The 10,595-nt window shown below is 37.8% G+C and overlaps 1 pseudogene; it reads left to right on the forward strand.

The window, feature by feature from the left end:
• Positions 1-5,945: 5,945 nt before the first annotated feature.
• LOC109278075 (elongation factor 1-alpha 1-like) lies at positions 5,946-7,352 on the forward strand (annotated as a pseudogene).
• The last annotated feature ends 3,243 nt before the right edge of the window (positions 7,353-10,595 follow it).

A 10,595-nucleotide genomic window follows, 5' to 3' on the forward strand; every position in this document is an offset into this window, starting at 1 on the left:
TAATTATATTGTCACCAATCTCCCTTTAGCAATTATTCTTCCCACAAACATAAGAGAAGTCTTTCTTATGCAGCTTTATAAAAGGATAACAGGATATTATTAAGAGAAAATACACAACCTACACCTTTTCTTTAGTCTCACAAAAGATATTTCACTTAAATTATACAGGATACTTTCTGAAGACAAAGATTGTTTCAATAAATCATATTTCAGATAGAATGCATATAAAATCATGATTAAATTTCAAGATACAATATTTTCATTCCAAACCCTTACTGGGTTTGAAGTTATTATTGTATTGTAAAGAACCAAGATCAAAAAAATAATAATAAGTCTACTTATCATGATGGAAAAATGAGATAAAATTTTTAAAAAAAATCTATACAAATAAAAAATAAACAATCAAATGAATTTTTCAAAGTACTGCGTCTGAGAATAATTATATATATATATATATATATATATATATGCATTTCAGAGCTACATTTCAAAGCTGTATTCTTAATATGAAAATGAAAACCAGACAGAACTTCCTGTTGAACCACTAAAGACTTAGAATCATATAATATATATATACATATATATTAAGTATCCTTATTCATAAATCTTTGATTATTGCTTTTGAATGTATTCCTAAAATACACATACCTAAAACTATGTAATACCTAAAACTATATATATGGCTAAAGCTATATACATATCCAAAATTATGTATATCTAAAACTGTAACCGAAGCAACGTGAGTTCACTTCTTGGTGAGCCACAGACACACCAGGTGAGTTGTCGCACAAAGTAAACTTTATTTGCAGCAAATAAGGAGATCACGGGGAATAACTTCCAAAGCCATGACTCCCTGAGCAAGGGTGAATGGGTTCCTTTACCCAGGGTTAGGATGAATATTTAGGGAAGCCTTGTCACCATATGTAGAGACAGGCATAAGGCTGCACCTGCACCTTAATGAGACATGCCTATTCATACATTGTATGTTATGTAGATGAGGCCTGTGTTCCTCCTTGGGCAGAGGTTTTACTATTATAATCTGGTAAAGGTTGTTGTGGGTCAGAGTCACTCTATGGTCCTTCTGTGCAGGTACAAGTTCAAGGTTTTGACCAAACTGGTCTGGGTGGTCTTGGCAGGTGGGAGATCTTCTCAGGAGAGTTGCTATCACTTGAGGAGTGGTTTTGGTTTCCATTTGTCTGAGTTAAGTGATAAACTGGAAAGAAGAGCTTAAGGAACAATGTGGGACAAAGGTCAGTGAGTACAAGCAGGTGGGTAGTGAAGGTCAGGTCTTGGGGTATAGCTGGTAAGAAAACTATATATGTTTAAAACTACATATATAATATTATATACAAAACATTATATATGTAATTATTTACATCTCAAAAAGGCAGAGAAAGAATTTATAATTGCAAGTTCTCTTTTTTAAAATTTTTTAATGTTTGGGGCACCTGGGTGGCTCAGTCGGTTGAGTATCCGACTTGGGCTCAGGTAATGATCTCACGGATCATTAGATTACATAACACATAACAACTGTTAGAAAGGTCAATATAGAAATTGAAGATGACAGAAAAATATAAAAACAAAAATTGGTTTGGGGCGCCTGGGTGGCGCAGTCGGTTAAGCGTCCGACTTCAGCCAGGTCACGATCTCGCGGTCCGTGAGTTCGAGCCCCGCATCAGGCTCTGGGCTGATGGCTCGGAGCCTGGAGCCTGTTTCCGATTCTGTGTCTCCCTCTCTCTCTGCCCCTCCCCCGTTCATGCTCTGTCTCTCTCTGTCCCAAAAATAAATAAAAAACGTTGAAAAAAAAAAAAAAAAAAAAAGAAAGGTCAATATAAAGACACAATCAGTTTTCCTGTGACAAAGATCGACAACAAACACAAAAGTAATACAGAAGCATTTACATGACGCTAATATGACTGAGCAGTTTAAATTCATATAAAGTGTTTGGCGTCCAGAAGTTCCTGTTCTTTGTATTGTGTTATGGTTCTTACCAAGGAAAATTAAATTTCCAAGTATTTTGTGTAAATTCCTGCAAATTCATTTTCCTGGGTACGTACCTCTGTTATTGTCTCTGTCGCTGTATCATTACGTGACCTCTGACATGCTAATTAATCTTTCCTCTTTGCCTTTGCCTTTTCATCCATTAAATGTATATACAGGGAGATTTGTCAAGTTAGTGCAGATAGTAGTTCCATCAAAGCATCAAATTTCAAGCCAGAAGAAGAATAAAACATAACAGTGGTGCCCAACAGCTCTGCTTTCAGGACCACTTTTATTTCTAACACCTGCACTTTACATCAAATTGCAAAGGACAGTTGCCTCTGGGAATAACTGGAGAATGTAAGTGTTCATGCTGACTCTTCAGCATTTGAGGATCGCGGTGTGAACAAAATAAATGTTAATTATTGTGGAAATGCAACATTAAATAGGCATTCTCAAATAAGTTGTCATTAGTGGGGGGGGGGGTGCATGGGGTAATATGGAAAATACCACGGAAGGGCACAAACAAGTAAATAAAAACAGCATTTCCCAAGATGGATCAGTACAATATAATTTTCTGCTTAAAAAAAGAAAGGAAGGAGCAAAATCAGGAGATACATAAAGAAATACTGGCATGCATAGAAACAAATTTTTATTTGTGTGTCTCTACCTTCCTGTCTTTGTGTGTCTCTACCATGAGATGTGGCTGCCAGATTTTAAGTTACCTTTTTGAGACAAACACACAGATGAGGACACTTTGCAGAGCTGTGATGATCAATAGGATAGCTGCTAACCCCGTATGTCTACTCTGCTCTTGATGTGGCTAATCTGAATTGAGATGTAAGTATGCGGTGTAAGTATGAATTACACACCAAATTCAAGGCCTTCAGAAGAATGTAAGAGACCTGTCTTAGTCTGTTGGTCTGTTATAACAGAATACCATACACTGGGGTGGCTTCTAAATCTCAGAAAATTATTTCTCACAATTCTGGAGGCTGGAAAGTGCAAGATAAGACACTGATAGAGTGTCTGGTGAGAGCCTGTATCCTGTTCATAGACGGGCTGTCTTCTTGCCCTGTCCTCACATGGAAGCAGGGGTGAAGGAGCTTTCTGGAGTCTCTTATAATGACTCTAGTCCTATTCATGAGTGCTTCATCCTCATGACCTAATCACCTTCCAAAGATCCTACCTCAAAATACCATTACATAGGTTTCAAAATATAAACTTCGGGAGGACACAAATAAGTATTCAACCTGTAGCAAGATCTTGTCATATTTTTGTTATGTTCATTACATATTGAAACATTATTTTAGGTATATTGGTTTAGAATGCCATTAAAATTCATTTCTTCTGTTTCATTTTACTTTTTATGTGGCTATTGGAAAATTTTAAATGAAATTTGTAGCTGTCATTGTATTTCTGTTGTGCAGTGGTGTTATAGAAAGCAGAAGTTCCTGAGGGTGCTACCCAGAGGGTTTAGAGAGATGTTGAAGATGAGGCCTGAGAAAGTGAGTGTTGATAATCCCTCAACACATCAACATTCATGCCATAGAAGGCAAGACTGGTGCTTCTCTACCTCAGCTGTCACTGGTGAAAGTCATCCATAGATTGTGAGTTCGAGCCCCTGGTCTGGCTCTGTGCTGACAGCTCAGAGCCTAGAGCCTGCTTCGGATTCTGTGTCTCCCCATCTCTCGGCCCCCTCCCCTTGACAATGATTCATTCTCACCCTCAAAAAATAGTATTTCTTATACATTTTTAACCTATTAATTTCTAGTGTATATAGCAAGTATTCAGTAATCTTCTTTATTTTACTTCCTAGTCTGTGTATTGAGGAAAGTGATTATGCTTTACACACATCTCCATTCCCATACCTGCCATAATGTCTCATATATGGTACAAAAATGCCAATAAATACTGTTCAAATTAATACTTCACTTTGAAATTCTGTCTTTAAAAATTATATCTATATCTATATCTATATCTATATCTATATCTATCTATTCTATAGATATAGATATATCATTACCCTAAATTTAAATGCATTTATATAGAATATAGTTTTGAATAAATTTGTATATAATAAAATACAAACTTTATAATAGTAACTACTGGGTTTGAGCAACTTTAATTTACTTCTTTAAAAATACTGTATCACTGGGGTGCCTGGGTGGCTTAGTCAGTTAAGCATCCAACTTCAGCTCAAGTCATGATCCCACGGTTTGTGGGTTTGGGCCCGCATCAGGCTCTGTGCTGACAGCTCGGAGCCTGGAGCCTGCTTCGGATTCTGTGTCTCCCTCTCTCTGCTCCTCCCCTGCTCATGCTCTGTCTCTCTCTGTCTCTCAAAAATGAATAAACGTTAAAAAAATTTTTTTAATAAATAAACATTAAAAATTTTTTTAAATACTGTATCACTTAACTTCTCTACAATTAACAAATATGGTACAAGCAAGAACTTATCATGGCATTTTCCTTAAATTAAAAAAAACATCCAAACTTCCTTGTGTGAATGTATGATCTTTTATAAACTCAGGTCAAAATTCCCTGAATATATGGTGGGAGGGAAAATTGACTTATGCATGTTTCATTATTCACACAGCTGTCTTAATTACTAGTAAATTTGAAACAGTGAAGACTTATTTTTCTGTCATACACCCTTCAGCTATTTTTAACTTCTTTATCTTTTATGCCTTACGATCAACTGAAATTAAAAGAAAGTAGTTCTAATTTAATACAAAAGTTAATTGTTCAGCACATTCTGCCAGTCTGGTCTTAGGTCTGCAAGTACTTTGCCTGAAGCAATACAATTGTAGTTACTCAAAATACATACCATTTGGAGGATGTATGTATTTTAAGACTCACTTGGCAGAGGCTGGCCACAGAGTTACCTTCTGTTACAAGTATGTAATGATCCCTTCATTGAGCTAAGTATTATTTTTAGCGGTGTTAGTCTTCCATGGCTTGTAGCAAAGAAGATAGAAAAAAAAATGACAAAAAATCGTGACTTCCCATTTTGTAACGTGTTACTATAAGGCACTACACTATATAGACTATACCACCCGGAGGACACAAGAGTAATAGGGAAAGGGTAAATTATTTTCCTTGGATATATTGCAGGTGTGTAATTTCTTAAGGAGGGGTGAGGGAAGAAGATATTCTGATAGCATTGTATCCAATATGCAGAAGGATTGTCAGGCCATCCTTTCAGAATTAAGTATCAAAGTTCAGAGGACTGAGTAAAATAAAAATCAATTGGAGGGGTGCTTGGATGGTTCAGTTGATTGGGTGCCAGACTCTTGATTTTGGCTCCAGTCATGATTCTAGGGTCATGGGATTGACCATGTCCAGCACCGGGCTGAGAGTGGAGTTTGCCTCAGATTCTCTCCCCCCCTCTGCCCTTCTCCACACTTGCTCTATCTGTCTCAAATAATAAAAAATAAAAAATCAATTTGAGACATTTTCTTCTCATTTATCCAGGACAAACTAAATGCCTTTCATATATTCAGATTTGCTCTAATTAATATTTTCGATTTTTATATTCTTCAGATCTCAAAACTTCTTTGGTGTGGCCTACCAATCCTGAAGATTTTTTAAAATTTTTGAATGCAAAGTTTAACTTTAACAGAGAATATGTCCATGCTAGATTACTAACCTTTCCTTTTATATCTTATTTTCTAAAAGCTCTTTTTATAATTTCTTCTAGTCTTTAAGCAATCTTTATGAAAGATATTAAAAATAAAGTGTTATAACAATAATAACAACAATAATAATAAGTATGCTTTCCTTTTTAGAGAAAGAAAAAATGTTTCAAATTTCATAAAGGTGAACAGAATATAATTATGCTATCTATGCATCTTTCATAGGGATCTGTTTATTTAAATTTTTAAAAATAATAAAATGAGCTTTTTCATACAGCTTTGCTGCCAGACCACAGGTGACATAAAAACCACCACTAATCCTAAACCAAAATGGGAAAGGAAAGGACTCAAAGCAACATGTTTGTCATGGATATATACATTCAGGCAAGTCTATCACTACTGGTCATCTGACCTATTACTGAGGTGGGATCGACAAAGGAACTATAGAAAAAATTGAAGAAGGAGGCTGCTGAGAAAAAACCCTTGCAAGCATGCCTGGGTCTTGCGTAAACTGGACGAAGCCGAAAGTGGACATGGTATCGCCATTGATATGTCCCTGTGGAAATTTGAGACGAGCAAGCATTATGTGACCATCACCAATGCCCCAGGACACAGAGACTTCATCAAAAACATGCTTGCAGGCACATCTGAGGCTGACTGTACTGTTCTGCCTGTTGCTGCAGGTGTTGGTGAATTTGAAGCAGGTATCTCCAAGAATGAGCAAACCCGTGAGCATGCCCTTCTGGCTTCCACACCTGGCTGTGAAACTCCTACATGTTGGTGTTAACAAAATGGATTCCCTGAACCACCCTACAGAAGAGATACTGAAGCAGAAGAGATATGAGGAAATTGTTAAGGGATCAGCACCTACATTAAGAAAATTGGCTACAATCTGGACATAGCATTTGTGCCAATTTCTGGTTGGAATGCTGACAACCTGCTGGAGCCAAGGGCTAACGTGCCTTGGTTCAAGGGTTGGAAAGCCACCCATAAAGATGGCAATGCCAGTGGAACCACACTGCTTGAACCTCTGGATTGCATGCTGCCACCAACTCATCCAACCAACAAGCCCTTGTGTCTGCCCTTCCAGGACGTCTACAAAATTGGTGAAATCGGTACTGTCCCTGTGGGCCCAGTGGAGACTGGTGTTCTCAAACCCAGCGTGGTGGTGCCCTTTGCTCCAGTCAGTGTTACAACTGAAGCAAAATCTGTTGAAAGGCACCATGACGCTTTCCTGGTGACAACATGGGCTTCAGTGTCAAGAACATATCTGTCAAAGATGTTTGTCATGGCAGTATGGCTGCTGACAGCAAAAATGAGCCACCATTGGAAACAGCTGCCTTGATGGCTCGGGTGATCATCCTGAACCATCCAGACCAAATCAGTGCTGGATAGGCACCTGTGCTGTGTTGTCACACAGCTCACATTACCTGAAAGTTTGCTGAGCTGAAGGAGAAGACTGATCATCATTCTGGGGAAAAAGCTGGAAGATGGCCCTAAGTCCTTGAAATCTGATGATCCTGCCATTGTTGATATGGTTCTTGGCAACCCTGTGTGTGTTTTGAGAGTTTCTCTCCTCTGAGCCGTTTTGCTGTTCGTGACATGAGACAGATGGTTGCTGTGGGTGTCATCAAAGCAGTGGACGAGAAGGCAGCTGGAGCTGGCAAGGTCACCAAGTCTTCCCAGAAAGCTCAGAAGGCTAAATCATATTATCTCCAATACCTGCCACCCCAATAGTAACAGTGGGGGAAGAGTGGTCTCAGGACTGTTTGTGTCAATCGGCCATTTAAGCTTGATAGAAAAGACTGGTTAATGATAACCATGCATCATAAAACCTCAGAAGGAAAAATGATTTCTGAACTGTGTGTGAGAGAGAGAGAGTTTTAAGTTATTAATTTTTAAAATCAGTACTTTTTTGATGGAAACAACTTGACCGAAAATCGTTTTACAAAATTTCAAGACCCATTAAAACAAATGCTTAATGAGAAAAAAAATAAGACGGGATTTTTGTTAATAAATTCTATTAATAATTCATGCTAATTAGTACCTTCAGTTTGTTTTCCATTCCTTTTCTGGAACAGTTAATGTTCTCAGGTTATCCCAAATAGGTGGACAGCAAACGAAGCTTTAATGACTTTTTCCTAACATTATTTTGTTATTAAACAGGCTGCCTACTCAGAAATCTGAAATGAAATGTCACCATGGTTCAGAATTGGAAGCTCAGAGGAATTCCCAGGAAAGGTTTCTTTCACATGTGCTTCTCCAATGGAATTTTAGGAGCCATGCCCAACTCAGTTCCTCCTTCCCCTTAAGGTTTATTGCAAGATTCAACTTTGTCTTGGAAAACAAAGATGCAGGTGTTAGAAGCCAAGTCAGGTCAGAGTCAGGAGTTACCCTTGCTAGGACTCAAGTCACAACATTTCTTCTGAGTTGTAAGGAATTCATTCAGTGTGAGTTTCAACTAAACATAAGTGAAGAATAGAATGTGTGATGTTATTTGGCTAGCATACAACACTTTCACCAAGAAGGTTTAGATCATCAAATTAAATTCATTAAAGCCATAAAGGTCCTGATTTCACTAAATGTGCTTAGAGAATCTGATGTGTATGCTCTAGGCACCAGTCTAGGTGATAAGAATGCAATGTGAACAGGTCAGCGTGGACCTTATATTCACAAAGCTCAGGGGCCATTGGGGACTATAGGCATCAAATGATAATACAGCAGGATAAGCTGTTCATGGAAGAAAAACTCCCCAGCTAAATTTTGAGCTGTCAGGAAAGGCTGCAAGCACGCAGTACATAAGCTGAGGGACCTTCATGATGAATGGAGCAAGTCAGCTGAGTTATTGTCATGTGAGTGATACAAAGCAACATGGCAGTATCCTAAGATACGAAAGGAAGTAAACTGGAGTAATTTTGTCCAGGTATGGGTGGGAAGGAATGGAAGACAAAGACAAAGACTAGAGACAAGATCCAGTAGGATCTTGTCCACTAGGACAAGATCGTGAAGTTCCTCATAAACCATGCAAAGAAAGAATTTGCACTTTTTTGAAAATAATAGGAAACAACAAGCAGGTGAATCATGGGCTAAGATTTACATTTTAGGAAGACCCCTTTAATTAGAACAGGACCAAAGAGACAAAGCAAAGACTACTGAAGGAAAATAGGTAAGGAATGAAAGAGGTTTAGAGTCATGGTAAGGGAGGTGAGAGAAGAGAACAACAAACTTGAGCAATATTTAGGTGGCAGTATTAATACAATTTAGTGATTGATTAGCTTGGAGTGAAAGGGAAGAAAGAAACTCATGTTCTGTTTTCTGTCTTAAGTGATTGAGTGATATATTTACTGAAAGAGAGATCAAGGGAATGGCAGTTCTGGGAGAAAGATTGGGTCAGAAACAATGGTGAATTTATGTTTGGAAGTTTCATTCTCAATAGCTTTGAAACATCAACGTGAAGATGTCTACTTTAGGACTGGGTAAATAGTTCTGGACTTGGAGTTTAAAAAAAAAACTTAGAACAGCTTCTTGGCCTTTTGGCTATGATCAAGTGTAAAAAAAAAAACATAGAAATTATAGAGTTCATAACATACTGATTTTCATCCTGCCCACCCCATGCTTTTTTTTTTTTTTTGGCAAATGAATCTTATGGGGGAGAAAATATTATTGTTATGCATACCTGTATTTTGTATTCAATGTGACATTTATATTTTCCATTTCCTGCCTTGTATCTCTTACCTAATTTTACAAAAGACTTCTTCACTCATAAGATTACAGGGAATATTGATGATAGGATACACTAAAAATGCGACAGATTACTGGAGGTTCTTTAAGAAATATATTAATTATATCTTTCAAAATGAAGTCCCACAATTTTATGTGCTGCTTTTGAAATTCAAAAGTGATTCTAAAACATCTGTGATATAATTTATTCCAAACATCTCTGAATGAGGCTTTATTATCCCTATTTTATAGGTAAGATAAATGAATCTCCGTAAGGTTAAGCAGTATGACTAGCATAACACAGGTCATTTGTGAATTGAGCTGGAGCAAAACTAAATATGTCACTCAAGTCCAGTGATTTTCTTCTTCTCTCTCATAAGTTTTTTGTTGTTGTTTTAAAAGATATTTGACAGGTTTAGGTTCCCTGCAAAACTGAGAGGAAGCTTCAGGGTTTCCCATATTCCCCACCCCAGGCATGCACAGCCTCACCTATTGTCAACATGCCCCACCAAAGTGGGACATTTGTTAACTATCCAAGAACCTACACTGACATATCGTAACCACCCCAAGTCCATTGTTTATGTCCTGGTTTACTCGTGGTGTTGTATATTCTGTGGTTTTAGAGAAATGTATAGTAACATGGGCCCATCATTACAGTATCATCCAGAGTATTTTCAATGCCCCCAAAATCCTCTGTGCTCCGCCTGTTTATCCCTTCATGCATCCCCAACCCCTGGTAACCACTGACCTTTTTTATTGTCTCCCTGATTTGGCCTTTTCCAGAATGTCATATAGCTGGAATTATACAGTATGTAGCCTTTTCAGATGGGCTTCTGTCCCTCAGTAGTACCCGTTTAAGGTGACTCCATGTCTTTTCATGGCTTCCTAGCTCATTTCTGTATAGTGCTTAATCACACTGCATCGTCTGGATGTGCTACGGAGTATTTATCCACTCAACTACTGAAAAACATCTTGGTTCCTTCAGGTTTTGGCAATTATGAATAAAGGTGCTCTAAACATTCACATGCAGGTGTTTGGGTGGACGTAAATTTTCAACCTCTTTGGGTAAATACCAGTGTGATTGCTGGATGGCAAAAGGTATGTTTAGTTTTTGTTTTTGTTTCTAAGAAACCGCCAGCTGTCTTTCAAAGTAGCTGACCCCTTTTGTATTCCCGCCAGCAGTGAATAAGAGTTCCTACTTCTCCATATCCTCACTGGCATTGGGTTTTGTCGGTATTACAGATTTTGGCCATTCTAATA

Source organism: Panthera pardus, unplaced genomic scaffold (genome assembly GCF_024362965.1).
Source record: "Panthera pardus isolate Hobbes unplaced genomic scaffold, ASM2436296v1 HiC_scaffold_7, whole genome shotgun sequence".
Lineage (NCBI taxonomy): Eukaryota > Metazoa > Chordata > Mammalia > Carnivora > Felidae > Panthera > Panthera pardus.